The sequence below is a fragment of the Salvelinus fontinalis genome, chromosome 24 (genome assembly GCF_029448725.1).
Source record: "Salvelinus fontinalis isolate EN_2023a chromosome 24, ASM2944872v1, whole genome shotgun sequence".
NCBI lineage: Eukaryota > Metazoa > Chordata > Actinopteri > Salmoniformes > Salmonidae > Salvelinus > Salvelinus fontinalis.
Window position 1 is genome coordinate 41,095,217 of NC_074688.1, and position 24,899 is coordinate 41,120,115.

Consider the following 24,899-nt stretch of genomic DNA (forward strand, 5'->3'; position numbering starts at 1 on the left):
TCCAGAGGAACGTGTATTATCATAGAGGAAGAAGTCAAAATACATGAAACTGAGAAAAGAAATGGCCACTTCCTGTGACCTCAGATGAACTGAGCTGTAGCTTGTGTGTTTGTGTGTGCGTGTGCTTACTACCCCAGAGAGGAAAAAGAGGAACCCTGACTGTACTCACCCGGTGTCCTTACCACAAACACGCACGCACGCACGCACACACACACACAGACACGCACACACACACACACACACACACACACGGCATGCAATGTCTGAGCACACAGCAGCAGACAAACAGTCACTCCCACACCAACAAGATCTCATAGTTTTCCTTCGAAATTCGATGTATTATGGATGAACGTCTATTTTTTACGCATTTATTCTGCGTGGTTACGGACTGAAAGGTTATGGTTTGGGGAAGGTTTAAAACAAAATGATTAAAAGTAATGCGCTAGGTGTCATCAGTATTCATACACAGTAAATTTTAAAGTGTTAAATCAACACTTTTAAGTGTTACATTTATCACTGTCAGCGAGTACATATGGTCCCACTCTATACAGAGTAAAAAGTACACTGATCCAAGTGTTACATTTCTAGTGTTGATTTAACACTGAGGAGTGCAAAAAGTTAACACTGCACCACACTGGCCGGTGTTGATAAAATGTAACACTAAGAGGTAATCAACACGTTGAGTGTTATAGTGACACTCACTAGTGTTGATCTAGGGTGACTGCTATTAGAGTAAAATGTGTTTACTCTATTCAGTGTTCATTTATTTACTCTTCCCCCATGTAAATAGGAATTATATTTTGTAAAAGCACTTGGAATTTCACAATAAACTCAAGCAAAGCTGTTTCAGCATTCAAATGTGTTTCTCACAACCTAACCATAAGTCTCAGCCCTGGCTTAAACTGTTATCAAGTAAGAGTAGGGGACAATGTAGTCCAAAAAATCCCTTGCTCCAGATGACATGAGCAAATCAAAACGTTTGTGGTACATGATGTCATTTACATGAAATACTTTGTATGGGGGACTTTTCTTCAAAACAACTTTAAATGCATGCAAATGATCATCAAAACATAAGGTTTCAAGAGCTGACCCGACCCCCAAAAAACATTTTCCTCTTTCAGAACAATAAGCCTTCATTTTGTAAAATACTGCCATTTTAATGACTACTTCACCATATATGACCAAATCAAGACGATATTTCTATACCGTGGTGCTTTAGCCATTTAACTGACAAAATGTTTGTGTGCACGGAGACATTCAACTTGGCAGCAATCTCATGGCTTTCTGTCAGCTCATTGAGCCTTGACATCTTTCCTGGACCTATAGCTAGTCTATCCTGGCTGAACGTTTCCCAATTATATGCCATGTCATTTTTTTTGTGTTTCTTGACTAAGGTCATAGTGACATTCTAAAAACTCTTCGGTTGCTTTTTTGAATAAATGATGTTTTGCCTCGTAGCGCATACACCACGAGTGAAGAATGGGCCCAATATTCCTTATACAACGAGGATACTGTATCATGAAGTGGGGTTTCGGTAACAGATTTCTATCAGGAGACAAATACTTGAAAAGCCTAGGATGTTCAGCAATTAAGTGTTTCAGTATAGGAGAAAACACAATATTTACAATTTATAGTGGTAACAGAAGAAGCTGCCAGTATTTATCATCTTTCTGTTACAGATCACCAAATATCAATGGCAAATTACGAAGACACCAAGGCTGAGTAACATTTAGTCCCAAATCATTGGTCCCATCATCCATTTTGAGTACAGCTGGACGATTCCTCCTCTCTGTGTAGCTATAGTGACATGAACTCTACACATCTTTAGGAGTCACAAAGTTCCCTTCTATATACTGTAACACAAGTTACCTGAAATTGTGCAACTCCTTCTAAAACGTCATGCATTATATCAACAGACAAATGGTCTGTACTATTGAAGTACTGCAGAGAGTTCAATAAGCAAGCATGCTTCACACCGTACACATGAGGTGGTGTTGGGTTTGACTAAATAGTTTAACAATGGTCTGATTGCATGTGTTTGTTCGTAAAGTCGCTCTTGGGTCATCCTCAGAGAACACAGTTTGAAAATCCACTTTCTCAGTGAGGCAAAAATGGCAACAATAAAAACCACTAAATGATTCCACAAAACCAAACAGGCAATGTATAGCAAGATTATCTCCAGTGACTTGGACAATGCTGCCATGTATACGACCACTGAAGAAGGGAACTTCACTACCCTCAGTCTCAAGCACTTTCAAATCACTTACTATTGGCTCAAGAATGGAATCAAATCCATAAGTTAAGGTCCTGGGTATGGAAAAGTGCACATAAGTTATTATTTACCAAAATTGAATTAAACGTTGGGGTAAAATCTCAAAGTGAAGTATACACCTCCCAACTTGTGAATAGCCTTTTTTGATCCCAATGAATTAACAGTCTCAAAGTCATCATAAAAGAGTTGAATTTGCAATGCAAAAGGATGTCTCTTCATGTATAGTCCATCTTCCAAATCAAAGTAAACTCCATCTTTAAAACGATGCCCCGAGTTAAACATGTGACTTGTGTTTGGGTTCTTCAAAATGTCTGGAGAATTGGAACGTATGAAAATGGATCAGCTATGACTATTTGATCATAGGTTCCAGTAGTCTTCTATTGTCAAATCTAACACCAAGGATTTTCTCAACTGGTTGAACGGTTCCCCATTTTTTTATGAAATAAGCACTTCGTTTTGATGTGAAAAGGATTTGAACGATGTGAAAGGATTTTCGATATCCTGAAAAGAATGTTGGATTTTTCTGACCGTTTCTGTGTATTTTGAAGATATACATGTAAGAGCGGTCGCTTCAGCTTGACCCTGTATCTCTTGAACTGCTTCTTCCATGGAAGATACAAAACTATTTACAGTCGTCTGACATACACTTGCAGCCTGCAGTTGTGTGTAACGGATGTGAAATGGCTAGCTAGTTAGCGGTGGTGCGCGCTAGCAGCCTTTCAGTTGGTTACGTCACTTGCTCTGAAACCTAGAAGTGGTGGTTCCCCTTGCTCTGCAAGGGCCGCGGCCTTTGTGGAGCGATGGGTAACGATGCTTCGTGGGCGACCGTTGTTGATGTGTGCAGAGGGTCCCTGGTTCGCGCCCGAGTCGGGGTGAGGGGACGCCATAAAGCTATACTGTTACATGTGCAATAGCAGACGCACACATATCAAGTGTGTTCTTGTTAGACACTGGTACAACATGGTTACAACTAGAACTAGAAGGAAAATCAGCATTATTTGGCTGATTATCAACGGCTGTGTTAGCATTCAAGTTAGCATTTAACAGAATTTGGACAGTCTCCGGAATGTGCCCTGTTCAAATGCTGCCTGAAAATGTACTAAATACACAACAACAATCTGCTTGACCACATTCCAGGAGTTCTACCAGGGTACATTCCATGCATCAACTTGAGATGCCTTACGAGCAAGTTGGTACTTCCATGACTAGCATGGCAAACAAAACATATCATCATAACTTATATCAGCATCAGTGCAGGAGTCTAGCTCTGAGCTCAACAACCCTTGGAGTCTCCTTAACCTTCCCAATGTCTATGTTGTACACAGTTGTCTGTATGAAGGTGTACATGTTGCACAGCATTGTATTGTAAGCAATACCAAAAACAAAGTGAGTCTTGAAAAGCTCATCGAAGGCACCACGAGCGCTCGTTGACTTGCACGCTAAGGCTCGCTTGGTCCAGGATGATGAAGTAAGGCTCGCTTGGTCCAGGATGATGAAGTAAGGCTCGCTTGTCCAGGATGATGAAGTAAGGCTCGCTTGGTCCAGGATGATGAAGTAAGGCTCGCTTGGTCCAGGATGATGAAGTAAGGCTCGCTTGTCCAGGATGATGAAGCAAGGCTCGCGTGTCCAGGATGATGAAGTAAGGCTCGCTTGTTCAGGATGATGAAGTAAGGCTCGCTTGTCCAGGATGATGAAGTAAGGCTCGCTTGTTCAGGATGATGAAGTAAGGCTCGCTTGTCCAGGATGATGAAGTAAGGCTCGCTTGTCCAGGATGATGAAGTAAGGCTCGCTTGTCCAGGATGATGAAGTAAGGCTCGCTTGTCCAGGATGATGAAGTAAGGCTCGCTTGTCCAGGATGATGAAGTAAGGCTCGCTTGTCCAGGATGATGAAGTAAGGCTCGCTTGTCCAGGATGATGAAGTAAGGCTCGCTTGTCCAGGATGATGACGTAAACATGGATGCTGCTCTTCCTGGTCCCGACTGCAAGAACATATGGTTGGCGGCTCCGGTCAATCGCATCAAGGTGCTCCTGAATACTGGTTCCTGCCTGAAGATGACAAAAACAAACACCATCATTAGTTCATCATAATGGCTGCTGCTGTCACGTTCTGACTGTTATTTTCCTTTGTTTTGTCTTTATTTAGTATGGTCAGGGCGTGAGATGGGGTGGGCAGTCTATGTTATTTGTTTCTATGTTTAGGTTTGTTCATTTGGCCTGATATGGTTCTCAATCAGAGACAGGTGTTTTGCATTGTCTCTGATTGGGAACCATATTTAGGTTGCCTGTTTTCACTGTTTGTTTGTGGGTGTTTGTCTTCCGTGTCAGTGTTTGTGCCACACGGGACTGTTTCGGTTAGTTTCACTTTTGTTATTTTGTATTTGTTGTCGTGTTCAGTTTATATTATTAAAACATGGACACTTACCACTCTGCGTATTGGTCCTCCGATCCTTCCCGCCTCTCCTCGTCAGATGAGGAGGAAGAGATAGACAGCCGTTACAGCTGCACTATCTAAGAATAAGAATGTCAATACAAACCTTTTGGAATATCACAAGATGCTGTTCAGCTTGGCATGCAGACATCTGGCCTGGTCTTTTGTGGCCTTGTGATGAAGGAGGAATGAAATGGAGCAGGAGAAGGATGAAGGAAAGGCCACCGTCCCATCCTAAACAAAGAGATCCTGATTAAAATGGTCAATTCCAACAGTGACATTAACATTTCAGAGTTATTTGAAATATAAATGATAAATTAGGATCATCTAACTGTCGGTATTCGTGTCAGCTCCCTCATCAACTGCAGATTCTGCCATCTGGATCAGCTCCTGAAGTTCAGCTCTCTGAGTGGTCTTGCTTAGGGTCTTGCTTAGCATGACGATCTTTTGCTTGAATGTAGTTGGCCACCTCTCCAAAAACTTGTCTGATGTTCCCTCTCCAAATAGCAACATAAAATCCTGTTCAATCTGAAACAAATAGGACAAAAACATTTCACTTCACACCTCCAAACAGAGTTTGAGTAAATCACCAGGATACACGTTAATTGAACTACTATTACTGACCAACCTAAATTGGCATCTAGAGATTAATAAACACAATTTATACAACTTAAAACAGTTTTTTTTAAATGCAGTTTAACAAAGCTTGAAAACACCAAGATCTGGCCGTGTCACCACAAAACACCAAGATCTGGCCGTGTCACCACAAAACACCAAGATCTGTCCGTGTCACCACAAAACACCAAGATCTGTCCGTGTCACCACAAAACACCAAGATCTGTCCGTGTCACCACAAAACACCAAGATCTGTCCGTGTCACCACGAAACACCAAGATCTGGCCGTGTCACCACGAAACACCAAGATCTGTCTGTGTCACCACAAAACACCAAGATCTGTCCGTGTCACCACAAAACACCAAGATCTGTCCGTGTCACCACACAACACCAAGATCTGTCCGCGTCACCACAAAACACCAAGATCTGTCCGTGTCACCACAAAACACCAAGATCTGGCCGTGTCACCACCTCCTCAAACACATCCCCATAAACTTCAGTTCCAGACCCATCATACAGCTTCGCCTCTGATAAACTAGTAAGTGGGATCTCAAATTTCAGGAAAGCTGTGACAAATATTTAAACAACAACCTACAATTAGAATTGCAATCGTAATGGTAAGAGTAATCAGACTGACTGGTATGAAAACAATACATTTATTTTTCACAAATTAAACATTTACCTCCAATCAAAAGGTTTTCAAGTGTCAGGTCAATGATCTTGGCATATTTTTCATCACCATTGAATTTCACCCTGATCAGCATGACTAGGTCTGAAAGCAGTTAATGGTACGAAATAAGGCCAACATGGATGAAAAAGCATTACATTTGTATTTCAATCATGACACGTTATATAAGGATGACTACAAACATTTTCACCAATACTTCCTTTACTTAGCAATGCTAATTTCAAAGTCTATTATGAAAATATTGGATCATGACCGCAACTTGTCTGATATTACTTGAAGCGGGTCCCAAACTAGTCACTATTTGTTGGTCATGTTCTAGGAGCAGTCTTACAAGACCGCCAAAATCAGCTGGTGATAAAGCAAGTGGGAAACGCAGTTAGCTAGACTAGCTAGCTGCCGATGCAATGGCCACAATATTTATCTATAAGCATCAACCACAAGACAAAAATGCAGAGTTATAAGTTGGCTAAATTAACAACTCACCTTAATCAGAATTGGTCATCAATATATAGTAAGCAGACAAAATAAAGAGAACTAACTAGCATGAGGCGAAAAAAGCTTGGTGCTGAAATGAGACACGGGCCCTTGGATCCACCACGTGGAGCAGACTAACTGCACAGGACAGGGGCCAGCTAGTTAGCTGGCATGCTAACTATCTAGCAAAGACTTTCAAAAAGCGAAACGCAAGTAACATTAGCTGCACACACACACACAATCAAAACTGTTAGACTTTTTATGTTACACTGCAGTCTGACAACCATGTATCAAAACAGCTCAATAATATCAGTGAAATAATTGTTTAAAACTCACATTTGCGTGGAACAAATTAGGATTTTGTTGATCCAACAATGGCGTCGAGCAAAGAGGAAATTGAACGCAGAAACTGAATTTATGGGCAGTGTTGTGATGATGTTTACACTAACTAAGTAATAGTCTACACTAATAGAGTAAAATTGTACACCTTAGCAATTAACACCAGTTATCAGCACTGACGCTAGGGGTCATTTGGCACTGCCAGTTGCTAGATCAACTCTATGGGAGTTTTGACACAGTGAATTTAACACTGGTGTGTCACGTTCCTGACCTATTTATGTTAGTTGTTTTGTGTGTTAGTTGGTCAGGACGTGAGGTTGGGTGGGCATTCTATGTTTTCTGTTTCTGTGTTGGTTTTGGGTTGCCTGGTATGGCTCTTAATTAGAGGCAGGTGTTTGGCGTTCCTCTAATTAAGAGTCATATTTAGGTAGGCGTTGTCACAGTGTTCGTTGTGGGTGATTGTCTTCCGTGTTTGTGTTATGTTTGCACCATACGGAACTGTATACGGTTTGTTCGGTTTATGTAGTCTGTTTCCTATTCGTGCGTTCTTCGTGTCTATGTAAGTTCTCATGTTTAGGTCAGTCTACGTCGTTTGTTATTTTGTATCATTTCAAGTGTAGTTCGTGTTCGTTTTTCGTCTTGTCATTAAATCCATTATGTATTCACAACCTGCTGCGCCTTGGCTCCCTCAATACACCTCCTCTTCTTATGAAGAGAGAGAGGACCGCCGTTACAGAATCACCCACCAAACCAGAGCCAAGCAGCGGAGTCAACGGAGTAAAGGACAGGAGAAGAAGGAGCAATGGACATGGGACGATATATTGGACGGAAAGGGTTGCTACACTTGGGAGGAGATCCTGGCTGGTAGGGATCGCCTCCCATGGGAACAGCTGGAGGCACTGAGGAGAGCAGAGGCTACCGGAGAGAGGAACCGGAGCTATGAGGGAACGCGTCTGGCACGGAAGCCCAAAAAGCCCGTAAGTAACTCCCAAAAATTTCTTGGGGAGGGGGCTAGGAGGTAGTGGGCCAAGGGCAGGTAGGAGACCTGCGCCCACTTCCCAGGCTTACCGTGGAGAGCGGGAGTACGGGCAGGCGCCGTGTTACGCAGTAGAGCGCACGGTGTCTCCTGTACGAGTGCATAGCCCAGTGCGGGTTATTCCACCTCCCCGCACTGGTAGGGCTAGATTGGGTATTGAGCCAGGTGTCATGAGGCCGGCTCAACGCGTCTGGTCTCCAGTGCGTCTCCTCGGGCCGGCATACATGGCACCTGCCTTACGCATGGTTTCTCCGGTTCGCCTACATAGCCCGGTGCGGGTTATTCCACCTCCCCGCACTGGTCGGGCAACCGGGAGTATTCAACCAGGTAAGGTTGGGCAGGCTCAATGCTCAAGAGTGCCAGTACGCCTCCACGGTCCGGTATTTCCGGCGCCACCTCCCCGCCCCAGCCTAGTACCTACAGTGTCTACACTACGCACTAGGCTACCAGTGCGTATCCTGAGCCCTGTTCCTCCTCCACGCACTCTCCCTGTAGTGCGTGTATCTAGCCCGGTGCCTCCAGTTCCGGCACCACGCACTAAGCCACCTGTGCGTCTCCAGAGCCCTGAACACACTGTATCTTCTCCCCCTACTAATCCTGATGTGCTTGTCCTCAGCCCGGTGTCACCAGTGCCGGTACCTCGCATCAGGTATAGAGTGGGCTTTGAGAATGCAGTGTGCCCTGTCCCTGCTCCCCGCACTAGTAGGAAGGTGCTTATCCTTAGCCCGGTGCCTCCAGTTCCGGCACCACGCACCAGGTCTACAGTGCGCCGTATCCGGCCAGAGCCATCCGTCTCCCCAGCGCCATCTGAGCCATCCGTCTCCCCAGCGCCATCTGAGCCATCCGTCTCCCCAGCGCCATCTGAGCCATCCGTCTCCCCAGCGCCGTCTGAGCCATCCGTCTGCCAGGAGCCTGCAAAGCCGCCCGTCTGCCATGAGCCTGCAAAGCCGCCCGTCTGCCATGAGCCTACAGAGCCATCCGCCAGACAGGAGCCGCTAGAGCCGTCAGCCAGACAGGAGCCGCTAGAGCCGTCAGCCAGACAGGAGCCGCTAGAGCCGTCAGCCAGACAGGATCTGCCAGAGCCGCCAACCAGACAGGATCTGCCAGAGCCGCCAACCAGACAGGATCTGCCAGAGCCGCCAACCAGACAGGATCTGCCAGAGCCGCCAACCAGACAGGATCTGCCAGAGCCGTCAGAGAGCCATGAGCAGCCAGAGCCGTCAGAGAGCCATGAGCAGCCAGAGCCGTCAGAGAGCCATGAGCAGCCAGAGCCGTCAGAGAGCCATGAGCAGCCAGAGCCGTCAGCCTGCCATGAGCGTCGAGAGCCGTCAGCCTGCCATGAGCGTCGAGAGCCGTCAGCCTGCCATGAGCGTCGAGAGCCGTCAGCCTGCCATGAGCGTCGAGAGCCGTCAGCCTGCCATGAGCGTCCAGATTCGTCAGTCAGCCATGAGCTGCCCTTCAGCCTGAAACGGCTAGATACCCAGAACTGCCCATCAGTCCAGAGCTGTCTCTCTGTCCGGAGCTGCCTTTCAGTCCGGAGTTGCCCCTCTATCATTATCTCCCTCTCTATCTTGATCTACCTTTATATTCTTATCTATCCCTCTGTCTTGATCTATCTCTCTGTCCCGGTGCTGTCCTTATTAGTGATGTTATTAAGAGGATTTTGTGGGGGTAAAAAGAGGGTGGACATTATTAGAGGGAGGAAGCTAGGATGGATTATGGTGGGGTGGGGACCTCGCCCGGAGCCTGAGCCACCACCGTGGTTAGATGCCCACCCAGACCCTCCCCTAGACTTTGTGCTGGTGCGTCCGGAGTTCGCACCTTATGGGGGGGGTAATGTCACGTTCCTGACCTATTTATGTTAGTTGTTTTGTGTGTTAGTTGGTCAGGACGTGAGGTTGGGTGGGCATTCTATGTTTTCTGTTTCTGTGTTGGTTTTGGGTTGCCTGGTATGGCTCTTAATTAGAGGCAGGTGTTTGGCGTTCCTCTAATTAAGAGTCATATTTAGGTAGGCGTTGTCACAGTGTTCGTTGTGGGTGATTGTCTTCCGTGTTTGTGTTATGTTTGCACCATACGGAACTGTATACGGTTTGTTCGGTTTATGTAGTCTGTTTCCTATTCGTGCGTTCTTCGTGTCTATGTAAGTTCTCATGTTTAGGTCAGTCTACGTCGTTTGTTATTTTGTATCATTTCAAGTGTAGTTCGTGTTCGTTTTTCGTCTTGTCATTAAATCCATTATGTATTCACAACCTGCTGTGCCTTGGCTCCCTCAATACACCTCCTCTTCTTATGAAGAGAGAGAGGACCGCCGTTACATGGTGATTGTACTGTGTAGTATTCTCATGGCTTGCTTAAACAGTGGCTCCAGCTCCAAGCCTCATGAGTGCTGGACAATAATTCTATATCGAAGTTCTCAGGGCCTTTTCAAACGTCCAAAATGGTAATCTATTTCTAGTGACCAGCCTGCTCACACATACGTTCCAAGACAGCTTTGTTTTTCCATTCATAAAAGGGAACAGTTTGGCCACCACCATCGCTGACGCTCGCTGACCTGCGAGAGGACATTTTGTGCCCTTGTTCCCGAAAAAACTAATCTCTGCTTCCTCTTCCACCCTCCCAGCCCTCACCCCGCACTGTACAACTGTACAACTGTACAACACACCCCCAAACCCTCTCCTTCTGCACCCTCTAATGACCCCCTGCCTACCCCCACCCTGCGTGTGTGTGTGTGTGTATGTGCAGTGTGTGTTGAGTAATGTATGAATAATTAGAACAAATGGCTTCTTTCACCCCACCAATCCAGCCGGCACACAATGGGGCTGTTGATGTTTTCCCCTCTTCTGGGGTAGGGAGGGAGGGAGCGAGAGAGTGAAGGAGCGAGGTGGTAGGGAGGGAACGAGCGAGGGAGAGAGGGAGAGAGAAAGAACACGGTGGTTACTTCTCACGCTGTATGGCTCTTTGCACACTATACAGGACACACCATGCATCTGGCTGCCACTTTTACAGAACAGAGAACAAAAACTGTAAATCATTTAGAAGTTAAGAGAGGTCAAACATGTGGTTCCTTTGTCATAGTGAATGTGAATGACCTGTCTGATGGATGGTCAATATAAGGGTTGATCAATGAATTGGGAAGGAGCTCTGGTGTTTATCTCTGTAGCTGCAGTGTGGAGATACTACTTCTATAGTTCACGATGTGTAGAGACTGATGGAGAGCAACTTCTCCAATTGATGGGTGTGTTTCTCAAGTTAGGATGGAAAGCATTGTACATGATCGAGACACATGGAGAGGGGTTGGCACAGCAGACATTCACACACACACACACACACACACACACACACAGATATATTTAACTGTTACCAAGCAACGTGAGAATGATGAGCAACTTCTCCAATTGATGGGTGTGTTTCTCAAGTTAGGATGGAAAGCATTGTACATGATCGAGACACATGGAGAGGGGTTGGCACAGCAGACGTTCACACACACACACACACACACACACATACACATGCATATGTCTGTCTAGTAAAGCTGGCTGGCGTGAGAGAGAAAGTGCTCCCAGATTTACTCCCAGATGCCTGTCTCCACCCCGACTGAGAGGTGAGTTTGCACGCTCTGACACACACACACACACACACACACACACACACACACACACACACACACACACACACACACACACACACACACACACACACACACACACACACACACACACACACACACACACACACACACACACACACACACACACACACACACACACACAGACAGACATGCTCCAATGTCCCGGGAGTCTATTTGGTCACTGGGTCCGATTAGGCTATTCCTATTATCGTTTCAGGTTTTTGTTGTTTTCCAAAGGTCGGGATTACAATTGGGAAGGGGTCTTTCCCACCCCCCCCCCCCATCGCTGCACACACACACACACACACACACAATCTTACATTCCCAGCAGCTGTTCACACCCAAAGCCCTGCTATGGAACTCACAGCTCCGTAAGGGGATCAGTGTAACAGTGTGTTACCCTGGGCAACAGCAGGAGGAGACAGCAGTAGCAGAACACTGTGTCCAGAAACTACAGGTGACCAGTAAACTACAGATGACCAGTAAACTACAGATAACCAGTAAACTACAGATGACCAGTAAACTACAGATGACCAGTAAACTACAGATGACCAGTAAACTACAGGTGACCAGTAAACTACAGATGACCTGTAAACTACAGGTGACCAGTAAACTACAGGTGACCAGTAAACTACAGGTGACCAGTAAACTACAGATGACCAGTAAACTACAGGTGACCAGTAAACTACAGGTGACCAGTAAACTACAGGTGACCAGTAAACTACAGATGACCAGTAAACTACAGATGACCAGTAAACTACAGATGACCAGTAAACTACACGTGACCAGTAAACTACAGATGACCAGTAAACTACAGATGACCAGTAAACTACAGATGACCAGTAAACTACAGGTGACCAGTAAACTACACGTGACCAGTAAACTACAGATGACCAGTAAACTACAGAGAAGCTGTTGACTCTTCAGAAAGATCAACACACTGTACTGTGAACATTTCTGTGCATCATGACCCCATTCTGCTCCAGAAGCAGTAAGCCGGGTGCTCAGTAATTAGATCATTTGATAATAAGATGATTAGATGATGTGAGAGTAGTGTCAGTAGCAGGGACTGACTGGGACCAGAAATCGACCCTTGTATTTCTAAACCACCAGCCCATCTTTTTCCTTGAGGCCCCCACACCGGATCATTTTGTTCCTCCAAGCCCCCACATCGGCCCAGTTGATGATCAATGGCGCAAAATACTCAAGTGAGACAGGCCCACTGGGCTAAAAATGGAACAGCCCATCTGGCCAATGCTTGAAATGCCAGATGGCCAGTCCGCCCCTTGTCATACATCAGCATGCTTCAGTTCGGCTGGTGCCTAGCCGGCTCCCTTAAAATACCTTCTCTTGAAATACGAGATAAAATAAGATGTTGTACTGTTTGTCCATTTTGAGATGCCGTAGCAGTATACACTTCCTCAAAATAGTCAGAATTAATCTAAAATAACTCAAGAAATCACTTTATTGTCGAGGAGATGTTAGTTGCGCAGTTTGACATCTAACTAAGATGTTTGGTGCAGTATTGAATGAAACATCTGCATGAAAACGAGTCGCCTCTCGTTGAATGAAAACTAAGACTATTGTAGAATCCCTACTGTTGACCAATCACCGTAGACTTCGTCTACGAACTTCGGCTTGCCTCCAAAAAATTTACAAAAAGTCGTCAACAGCCAACAGTGAGTGAGTGAGTGAGTGAGTGAGTGAATGATTGAATGACTGAGTGACTGAGTGACTGAGTGACTGAGTGACTGAGTGAGTGAGTGAGTGAGTGAGTGAGTGAGTGAGTGAGTGAGTGAGTGATTGGGGGTGTAAGTGTGGACATTTTTATAGCGCTGCTTTTGAGTGCTGTCATCAAATTAGACCTTGGCTACTCTTGGGAAATATAAATAATTTAAATATTTCAACACAAACGGTTTTCACACACACACACTTAGATATCACACAGAGGTTTTAAAAAAACATACTTTAACGATGACAGCTTCTCCATCCTAGAGGGGGAGATCAACAATTTCCAGGCCCAGGGACATGTACTAGTCTGTGGCGACGACATGCCAGAACTGGACAAGAACCTGACACCCTCAGCACACAGGAGGATAAACACCTTCCTGGAGGTGACAGCTTCCCTCCCCCATATGCCCCCCTAGACACAACTACGACAACATAATCAACAAAAATGGATCACAACTCCTGCAGCTCTGTCGCACGCTGGGTATGTACATAGTCAATGGTAGGCTTCAAGGGAACTCCTTTGGTAGGTACACCTATAGCTCATCTCTTGGCAATAGTACTGTAGACTACTTTATCATTGACCTCTACCCAGAGTTTCTTAGAGCGTTCACAGTCAGCCCACTGACACCCCTATCAGTTCACAGCAAAATCACACTATACTTGAACAGAGCAATACTCAATCATGAGGCATCAAAGCCAAAGGAACTGAATAATATTAAGAAATGCTATAGATGGAAGGAAAGTACTGTGGAAATCTACCAAAAAACAATTAGGCAACAACAAATTCAATCCATTTTAGACAATTTCCTGAACAAAACATTCCACTGTAATAGTGAAGGTGTAAACTTGGCAGTAGAAAACTTAAACAGTATATTTCACCTGTCAGCTTCCCTATCAAATCAAAAAATGTCAAGCAGACACCCTAAGAAAATGTAAAACAATGACAAATGGTTTGATGAAGAATTCAAAAACATAAGAAAGAAATTGAGAAACCTGTCCAACCAAAAACATAGAGACCCAGAAAACCTGAGTCTTTGCCTTCACTATGGTGAATTACTAAAACAATACAGAAATAACCTACGGAAAAGAAGGAACAGCACGTCAGAAATCAGCTCAATGTAGTTGAAGAATCCATAGAATCGAACCCCTTCTGGGAAAATTGCAAAACTCTAAACAAACAACAACACGAAGAGTTATCAATCCAAAACGGTGTCAGAGTTTACTAGGAGTGGTTGGTCGGAGTCAGGCGCAGAGAGCAGAGGGTTCAGTAAATCGTAATTTATTCTCCGGCACAAAACGGTCACGCCAAAATACAGGGCGCATAAAACAGACCAGCCCAAACACAGGACCAAACAGTCCGGCGAAAACAAACACGAAAACACATCCACAACCAACAGAGTAACAATCCCGCACAAATTTAGGCGGACCTAACAGGCTTAAAGAGACATAAATCAAGAAACGAAACAGGGAACAGGTGCAACCAATAAGACAAAACGAAATGAAAAGGAAAAAGGGATCGGTGGCGGCTAGTAGACCGCCAACGACGACCGCCGAGCGCTGCCCGAACAGGCAGGGGAGCCACCTTCGTTGGAAGTCATGACAAACGGAGATCTATCTATAAAACTTCTCCAATCTTTTTGGCCCTATAACAAATAACAAACAGCAAAAACATACATGATGAAATACAAATCTTAGAATTAACTATTATAGACTACCAGAACCCACTGGATTATTCCAGGACAAAATTCAAACCCTCCAACCCAGAAAGGCCTGTGGTGTTGATGCTATCCTAAATGAAATATACAGACTACGAATTCCAATTGGCTACACTTAAACTCTTTAACATCATCCTCAGCTCTGGCATATTCCCCAATATTTGGAAACAAGGACTGATCACCCCAATTCACAAAAGTGGAGACAAATTTGACCCCAATATCTACCGTGGGATATGTGTCAACAGCAATCTTGGGAAAATCCTCTGCATTATCATTAACAGCAGACTCGTACATTTCCTCAGTGAAAACAATGTACTGAGCAAATGTTTTTTACCAAATTACCGTATGACAGACCACGTATTCACCCTGCACACCCTAATTGACAAACAAACAAATCAAAACAAAGGCAAAGTCTTCTCATGCTTTGTTGATTTAAAAAAAAAAAGCTTTTGACACAATTTGGCATGAGGGCCTGCTATACAAATTGGTGTGAGGTGGTGTTGGGGGAAAAACATACAACATTATAAAATCCATGTACACAAACAACAAGTGTGTGGTCAACAAACAGACGCCGCCGTAGGCAGACCTGGCTCTCAAGAGAAGACATGCTATGTGTACACAGCCCACAAATGAGGTGGAAACTGAGCTGCACTTCCTAACCTCCTACCAACTGTAGGACCATATTAGAGACACATATTTCCCTCAGATTACACAGATCACAAAGGTTTTGAAAACCAACCCAATTTTGATAAACTCCCATATCTATTGAGTGAAATACCACAGTGTGCCATCACAGCAGCAATATTTGTGACCAGTTGCCACAAGGAAAGGGCAACCAGTGAAGAACAAACACTATTGTACATACAACCCATATTTATGATTTATTTATTTATTTTGGAACCTTTGTGAGTGTAATGTTTACTGTAGATTTTTTATTGTTTATTTCACTTTTGTCTATTATCTATTTCACTTGCTTTGACAAAGTAAACATATGTTTCCCATGCCAATAAAGCCCCTTAAATGGAAAATTGAATTGAAATTGAGAGAGAGAGAGAGACAGAGAGAGAGAGAGAGAGAGAGTAGAGAGAGAGTAGAGAGAGAGAGAGAGAGAGTAGAGAGAGAGAGACAGAGAGAGAGAGACAGACATTTTTTATTGTTTATTTGACTTTTGTATATTATCTACCTCACTTGCTTTGGCAATGTTAACACATGTTTCCCATGCCAATAAAGCCCCTTGAATTGAATTGAATTGAATTGAGAGAGACAGAGAGAGAGAGAGAGAGAGAGAGAGAGAGAGAGAGAGAGAGAGAGAGACAGAGAGAGAGAGAGAGAGAGAGAGAGAGAGAGAGAGAGAGAGAGAGAGAGAGAGAGAGAGAGAGAGAGAGAGAGAGAGAGAGAGAAAGCTACTGACCTGAGGTGGTCTGCGGAGAGAGAAAGAGAGAGAGAGAGAAAGAGAGAGAGAAGAAAGGAGAGAGAAGAGAGGAAAGGAAGAAAGGAGAGAAGAGAGGAAGAAAGAGAGGAAAGAAGAAAGGAGAGAGAAGAAGTAAAAAGATGAGAGAGGAGGAGGAGAATGGGGGATGAAATAACTTCATGCAGCATGATACACTGGTAACCCCAGTGCAGTCTCTTTCATTCCCTCTCTCATTTTCTCTCTCTCACACACACACACGCCCTTCAATTAATTTCACATTAATCAAAATTGGTTAGTGTGTGTTTATAGGTACTACATGTATATGATGGGCAGTTAAAGACATGCTCCGGAACTTTGGCCACTAAGTATGTTTTAAACCTCCCGCTTTGGGCTGAATTTGTCAATGTGTCGTTCACACATGCATAATCTTTGAGTAGAATTACTGTTTTACCTCAATTGGCCACTTAATCTCTAGTTTGAAAGCAACTGTTTTTCTTGAAGTTGTGCTGTGCCATTTTCCTTACATCTTCCCCCACATGGGCCCGCGAGCAATTTGAGCTCAACCAATAAGCTTCAGGACTCTTGCTACTAACGTTGGCCATGAAGCCAACAAAGTTATTCCCAGATGAGTTTTCCAACGGAGCCCTCTGTGTCTGGAGAAGTAAATGAACGGTTCCAGCGCTGTATGAGCTGTATCTGCCCTTTCCCACCTGGACAAAAGGAACACCTATTTGAGAATGCTGTTCATTGATTACAACTCAGTGTTCAACACCATAGTGCCTACAAAGCTCATCACTAAGCTGAGGACACTGGGACTTAACACCTCCCTCTGCAACTGGATCCTTACAGGCCGCCCCCAGGTGGTAAGGTTAGCAACAACACATCTGCCACGCTGATCCTCCACACCGGGGCCCCTCAGGGGTGCGTGCTTAGTCCCCTCCTGTACTCCCTGTTCACACACGACTGCGTGGCCAAACACGACTCCAACACCATCGTTAAGTTTGCTGACGACACAGCAGTGGTAGGCCTGATCACCGACCAGAGACAGCCTATAGGGAGGAGGTCAGAGACCTGGCAGTGTGGCTACTGCCAGGTCAACAACTTCTCCCTCAAAAGGAGCAAGACAAAGGAGTTGATCATGGACTACAGGAAAAGGTAGGAAGAACAAGCCCCCATTAACATCATTGGGGCTGTAGTGGAGTGGGTCGAGAGTTTCAAGTTCCTTGGTGTCCACATCAACAACAAACTATCATGGTCCAAACACACCAAGACAGTTGTGAAGAGGCCACGACAACATCTTTTCTCCCTCAGAAGACTGAAAATATTTGGCATGGGTCCCCAGATCCTCAAAAAGTTATACAGTTGCACCATCGAGAGCATCCTGACCGGTTGCATCACCACCTGGTATGGCAACTGCTCGGCATGTGACCGTAAGGCGCTACAGAGGGTAATGTGTACGGCCCAGTACATCACTGGGGCCAAGCTTCCTGCCATCCAGAACCCCCATACTAGGCGGTGTAAGAGGAAGGCCCAAAAAATGGTCAAAGACTCCAATCACCCAAGTCATAGACTGTTCCCTCTGCTACCACACGGCAAGCGGTACAGGAGCGTCAAGTCTTGGACCAAAAGGCTCCTTAAGACCTCTACCCCCAAGCCATGAAATTGCTGAACAATTAATCAAATGGCCACCATGACTATTTGCATTGACCGACCCCCCCCCCTCCCCTTTGTTTTTACACTGCTGCTACTCGCTGTTTATTATCTCTAGTCACTTTACCTCTGCGTACATGTACAAAATAACTCAACTAACCTGTAACCCCACACATTGACTCGGTACCGGTACTCCCTGTATATAGCCTCGTTATTTTTATTGTTACTTTTTATTTTTATTTTACTATTTTTACTTTTGTTTATTTAGTAGAAGTTTTCTTAACTCTTTCTTGAACTCTATTGTTGGTTCAGGACCTGTAAGTAAGCATTTCACAGTATGGTCTACATCTGTTGTATTCGGAGCATGTGACAAATCAAATTTGATTTGATTTGATCTACTACGCTTTGTTTCGGGACAAACTGGATCCCTCAGAGTTCCAATGCGACAATTGTTTGCTTGCCGAGGATTACAGGCATGAGGTGGCTTCCTTGATCACGCAGGTCACCAGCCTACGTAAGAAGCTGTGGAAAATGCAGAGTGCAATGTTTACCTTCTCTACGCCGTCCAGTGTTCGCGCATGCTGGATGCATCGCCGTCTTGTCGTTTGTTGTTATCCGACTGGCCGGTGTTGGCCAGAGTTCGTTCGCCATCTGATAGCGGAGTCAAAGGAGCACAGCAAAAGGAGCAATCAACGATGGTCGCATGTCACAAGCCGTGGAAGCCGAAGACAGTGGCCAAACGCAAAGCAGCCTACACTCCCAGCCATTCTGGGAAGCGAGGGAGTGGCCGGATTTTCTCGTCTTTCTCGCCAGCCATGATTTTGGGCCGCTCCATGGTATGAAATGTGACTGTTCCAGGTGCAAAAACAATGTCCTATCCCAGAGCTTGAGTAAATGACATTACTAAGCTGCTCCCGAATGTACTACGCCAGGACATGGAAATCGATTCTATCGTAGTCCATGCGGGTTTTAATGACATTATGAAGGGCAGCTTTGAACAGCTGAAACTGGATTTCAAAGAGCTGGTTGACTCTCTGCTAGACACTAATAAAATACCCATAATATCTGGTCCTGTGCCCACTCTGAATCGTGGCATTGAACGTTTTAGAAGGAAACTGGCTACGTGATTACTGCAGCTCAACGGGTGTAACTTTTTTTGACAATTTCGATACCTTTTGGTTTGTTGGTGATGAGGACAGTATTTTGACCGGTGGATTATTGAATGAAGCTCGCCAGCTAAACTGAGTTTTTGGGGATATAAAGAAGGACTTTATCGAACAAAATGACCATTTGTGATGTAGCTGGGACCTTTTGGAGTGCCAACAGAAGAAGATCTTCAAAGGTAAGGCATTTATTATATCGCTATTTCTGACTTTCGTGGCGCACCTGCCTGGTTGAAAAATGTTTTTCATGCTTTTGTATGCGGGTAGCTGTCCTCAGATAATCACATGGTGTGCTTTCGCCGTAAAGCCTTTTTGAAATCTGACACAGCGGCTATATTAACAAGAAGTTAAGATTTATTTTGATGTATGACACTTGCATTTTCATGAATGTCAAATATTTATATTTCTGTCATTTGAATTTGGCGCTCTGCAATTTCACCGGATGTTGTCGAGGTGGGTCACTAGCGGAACGCCTGCACCAGAAAGGTTAACAATAGCCCACGTTAACATGTGTAGTTTAAGAAACAAGGTTCATGAAATTAATAACTTGCTAGTAACAGATGACATTCATATCTCTGAAACTCACTTAGATAATACCTTTGATGATACAGTGGTAGCAATACATGGTTATAACATTTACAGAAAATACAGAAATCCCAGTGGTGGAGGTGTTGCTGTTTATCATCAGAACCACATTCCTGTAAAGATTAGAGAGGATAGTTACAAACAGCACAGGAATGAAATGATCAACATTTATTGATCACATCTTTACTACTGCTGCAGAAATTAGCTTGAAAGCAGTATCCAGAACCATCGGATGTAGTGATCACAATATAGTAGCCAGATCTAGTGTCACGCCCTGGCCTTAGTATTCTTTGTTTTCTTTATTATTTTAGTTAGGTCAGGGTGTGACATGGGGAATGTTTTTGTTTTGGTGGTTTTGGGTGTTGTTTATGGTAAAGGGGTTGTGTATAGTATATGGGTTTGTGTGGAGTACATGTTTCTAGTATTGTCTATGTATGTTTAGTTGTCTAGGAGAGTCTATGGTTACCTGAATGAGTTCCCAATTAGAGACAGCTGATTTCGATTGTCTCTGATTGGGAGCCTTATTTAGGGTAGCCATAGGCTCTCATTGGTTGTGGGTAATTGTCTATGTAGAACGTTTGTAGCCTGTATGTATGTGCACAACGTTTGTAGCTTCACGGTCGTTTTGTTGTTTTGTTAGTTTGTATAGAGTTTTGTGTCGTGTTCATCTTCGTGTTGTTAAATAAAAGAAGATGGCTTATTTTCCAACTGCTGCATTTTGGTCCGTCAATCCGCCACACGATCGTGACAGAATTACCCACCATAGGACCAAGCGGCATGGAAGGCGGCAACAGGACCTACCTACACAGGATTTCTGGAGATGGGAGGAAATTCTAGACGGGAGAGGACCCTGGTCACAGCCAGGGGAATATCACTGCCCCAAGGCAGAGATGGAGGCAGCACGGAGACACGGGAGGAAGCCCAAGAGACAGCACAAAAAAATTTTTGGAGGGGGGCACTTGGAGCAGTCGGCGAAGTTGAGGGGTGAGTCTGAGTGTGTCGAGGAGTTATTGGACAGATTGGAGGAGAGTGAACGAAGGGGAGATTATGAGACATTCGAAGAGTTGTTGACGAAATTGGAGGAGAGTGAAGAGAGAGAGCTGTTGGTTTGGCAGAGTATGCAATGCATTCTCCCTGAGGAGCGTATTAGCTGTCCGATGCCACCTGTGTCAGTTCCTCGTACTCAGCCTGAAACTCGTGTTAAAGTTCCGGAAGATTTGATGCCGGCTATACACACCAGGTCTCCAGTACACCTTCACAACCCGGTGTGTCCTGTTCCTACTTTTTGCACTCATCCTGAGATGCATGTCCCCAGCCCTGTACCACTAGTTCCGGCACCAAGCACTAGGTCTAAGGTGCGTCTCCAGAGCCCTTTACGCACTGTTCCTGCTCCTCGCACTAGCTTTGAGGTGCGTGTTTCCAGCCCATTACCACCAGTGCCTACACCACGCATCAAGCTTCCTGGGTGTCTCCAGAGCCCTGTTGTTCCTCCACGTACTAGCCCTGTGGTGCGTGTCTCCAGCACATTACTACCAGTGCCTACACCACGCACCAAGCCCTCTGTGTGTCTCCAGAGTCCTGTACGCACTGTTCCTTCTCCCCGTACTCGCCCTGATGTGCGGGTCCTCAGCCCGGTACCACCAGTACCGGTACCACGCACAAGGCCTATAGTACGCCTTGCGAGTCCAGTGTGCCCTGTTGTTGCTCCCCGCACTAGCCTTGAGATGCGTGTCCCTAGCCCGGTACCACCAGTTCCGGCACCACGCACTAGGCCTAATGTGCGTCTCCAGGGTCCAGTATGCCCTGTTCCTTCTCCCCGCACTAGCCCTGAGATGCGTGTCCCCAGCCCGGTGCTACCAGTCCCGGCACCACGCACCAGGCCTACAGTGCGCCTCAGCCGGCAGGAGTCTGCCGTCTGCACAGCGATGACTGAACTGCCCGTCTGCCAAGCGCCATCTGAGCCATCCGTCTTCCCAGCGCCATCTGAGCCATCCGTCTCCCCAGCGCCATCTGAGCCATCCGTCTGCAATGAGCCTGCAAAGCCGCCCGTCTGCCATGAGCCTGCAAAGCCGCCCGTCTGCCATGAGCCCACTGAGCCGTCCGCCAGACAGGAGCCGCTAGAGCCGCCAGCCAGACAGGATCTGCCAGAGCCGTCCGTCAGACAGGATCTGCCAGAGCCGCCAACCAGACAGGATCTGCCAGAGCCGCCAATCAGACAGGAGCAGCCAGATCAGTCAGTCAGCCATGAGCAGCCAGATCCGTCAGCCAGCCATGAGCAGCCAGATCCGTCAGCCAGCCATGAGCAGCCAGATCCGTCAGCCAGCCATGAGCAGCCAGATCCGTCAGCTAGCCATGAGCAGCCAGATCCGTCAGCTAGCCATGAGCAGCCAGATCCGTCAGCTAGCCATGAGCAGCCAGATCCGTCAGTTAGCCATGAGCAGCCAGATCCGTCAGCTAGCCATGAGCAGCCAGATCCGTCAGCTAGCCATGAGCAGCCAGATCCGTCAGCTAGCCATGAGCAGCCAGATCCGTCAGCCAGCCATGAGCAGCCAGATCCGTCAGCCAGCCATGAGCAGCCAGATCCGTCAGCTAGCCATGAGCAGCCAGATCCGTCAGCTAGCCATGAGCAGCCAGATCCGTCAGCTAGCCATGAGCAGCCAGATCCGTCAGCCAGCTATGAGCAGCCAGATCCGTCAGCCAGCCATGAGCAGCCAGATCCGTTAGCCAGCCATGAGCAGCCAGATCTGTCAGCCAGCCATGGGCCGTCCCTCAGTCCGGAGCTGCAGTCCCTCAGTCCGGAGCTGCCATTCCTCAGTCCGGAGCTGCCATTCCTCAGTCCGGAGCTGCCATTCCTCAGTCCGGAGCTGCCCCTTACCCTGGTACTGCCCCTTACCCTGGTGCTGCCACTTACCCTGGTGCTGCCCCTTACCCTGGTGCTGCCCCTTACCCTGGTACTGCCCCTGACCCTGGTACTGCCCCTTACCCTGGTACTGGCCCTTAGTTCGGAGCTGTCCCTTAGTCCGGAACTGCCCTTTAATGCAATGGGGTTAATGTGGAGGGGGGTCGTTTGGAGGAAGCCTAGGAGGTGTTTAGGTACTGTGGTGACGTGGGGACCGCGACCAGAGCCGGAGCCGCCACCGTGGATGGAAGCCCACCCAGACCCTCCCCTAGACTGTGTATGGTGCGCCCGGAGTTCGCGCCTCAAGGGGGGGGTTATGTCACGCCATGGCCTTAGTATTCTTGGTTTTCTTTATTATTTTAGTTAGGTCAGGGTGTGACATGGGGAATGTTTTTGTTTTGGTGGTTTTGGGTGTTGTTTATGGTAAAGGGGTTGTGTATAGTATATGGGTTTGTGTGGAGTACATGTTTCTAGTATTGTCTATGTATGTTTAGTTGTCTAGGAGAGTCTATGGTTACCTGAATGAGTTCCCAATTAGAGACAGCTGATTTCGGTTGTCTCTGATTGGGAGCCTTATTTAGGGTAGCCATAGGCTCTCATTGGTTGTGGGTAATTGTCTATGTAGAACGTTTGTAGCCTGTATGTATGTGCACAACGTTTGTAGCTTCACGGTCGTTTTGTTGTTTTGTTAGTTTGTATAGAGTTTTGTGTCGTGTTCATCTTCGTGGTGTTAATAAAAGAAGATGGCTTATTTTCCAACTGCTGCGTTTTGGTCCGTCAATCCCCCACACGATCGTGACATCTAGGAAAACCAAAGTTCCAAAGGCTGGGCCTAATATAAGATGTTTTGTAGTGATTCCTATGTTGTTGATGTAAAGAATATTCAAGTATTCAGAATCCTATTAAACAAAGATAAATTACATCAAGAATGATAGTAAAAAAGCTTTGGAGCACCTTCAATAACATGTTGGGGAATAAGGCAAACTCAGGTCCATCATTCATTGAATCAGAGGCTCATTCATTACAAAACCGACTGATATTGCTAACTACTTTAATATTTTTCATTGGTAAGATTAGCAAACTTAGGCATGACATGCCAGTAACAAACGCTGACAATACACATCCAAGTATATCTGACCAAATTGTGAAAGACAATAATTGTAATTTTTAATTATGTAAAGTGAGTGTGGAAGAGGTGAAAACAATGATTTTTGTCTATCAACAATGACAAGCTACCGGGGTCTGACAACTTGGATGGAAAATTACTGTGGATCATAGCTAATGATATTGCCACTCCTATTTGCCACATCTTCAATTTAATCCTACTAGAGAGTGTGTGCGCTCAGGCCTGGAGGGAAGCAAAAGTCACTCCGCTACTTAAGAATAGTAAAGCCCTTTACTGGCTACACTAGCCGACCAATCTGTTACCAACCGTTAGTAAACATTTGGAAAACATTGTGTTGGACCAGATACAATGCTATTTTACACTAAGCAAATGGACAACAGACTTTCAGCGTGCTTATAGGGAAGGACATTCAACAAGCACAGCACTTGGCTGAGAGAACTTGATGATAAAAGATTATGGGGGCTGTTTTGTTAGACTTCAGTGTGGCTTTTGACATTATCAATCATAGTCTGCTGCTGAAAAAAATGATCTGTTATGGCTTTACACCCCCTGTGATATTGTGGATTAAGAGTTACCTGTCTAACAGAACACAGAGGGTGTTCTTTCATGGAAGCCTCTCCAAAATAATCCAGGTAGAATCAGGAGTTCCCCAGGGTAGCTGTTTAGGCCCCTTGCAGGTAGAATCAGGAATTCCCCAGGGCAGCTGTCTAAACCACTTGCTTTTTTCAATCTTTACTAACGACATGCCACTGGCTTTGAGCAAAGCCAGAGTGTCTATGTATGTGGATGACTCAAAACTATACACGCCAGCTACTACAGCGACTGAAATAACTGTAACACCTAACAAAGAGCTGCAGTTAGTTTCAGAGTGGGTGACAACGAATAAGTTAGTCCTAAATATTTCTAAAACTAAAAGCATTGTATTTGGGACAAATCATTTTCTTAACTCTAAAACTCAACTAAATCTTGTAATATATCATGTGGAAATGGAGAAAGTTGAGGTGACTAAACTGCTTGGAGTAACCCTGGATTGTAAACTGTCATGGTCAAAACATATTGATACAACAGTAACTAAAATGGGGAGAAGTCTGTCAATAATAAAGAGCTGCACTCCCTTCTTAACAGCACTATCAACAAGG

At 45.5% G+C, this 24,899-nt stretch overlaps 1 protein-coding gene and 1 long non-coding RNA gene across 2 annotated transcripts in view; one reads left to right on the plus strand and one right to left on the minus strand.

The window, feature by feature from the left end:
* Window positions 1-24,899, plus strand: part of LOC129822442 (trichohyalin-like) — a 216,881-nt gene that overhangs the window by 154,504 nt on the left and 37,478 nt on the right. The gene's annotated exons all lie outside the window — the stretch shown is intronic.
* Window positions 233-5,384, minus strand: LOC129822443 (uncharacterized). The gene is made up of 3 exons (XR_008754486.1): window positions 5,033-5,384; window positions 4,807-4,934; window positions 233-4,318 (listed from the first exon to the last, which is right to left on the minus strand). It is a non-coding gene; the product is annotated as an uncharacterized LOC129822443 (long non-coding RNA).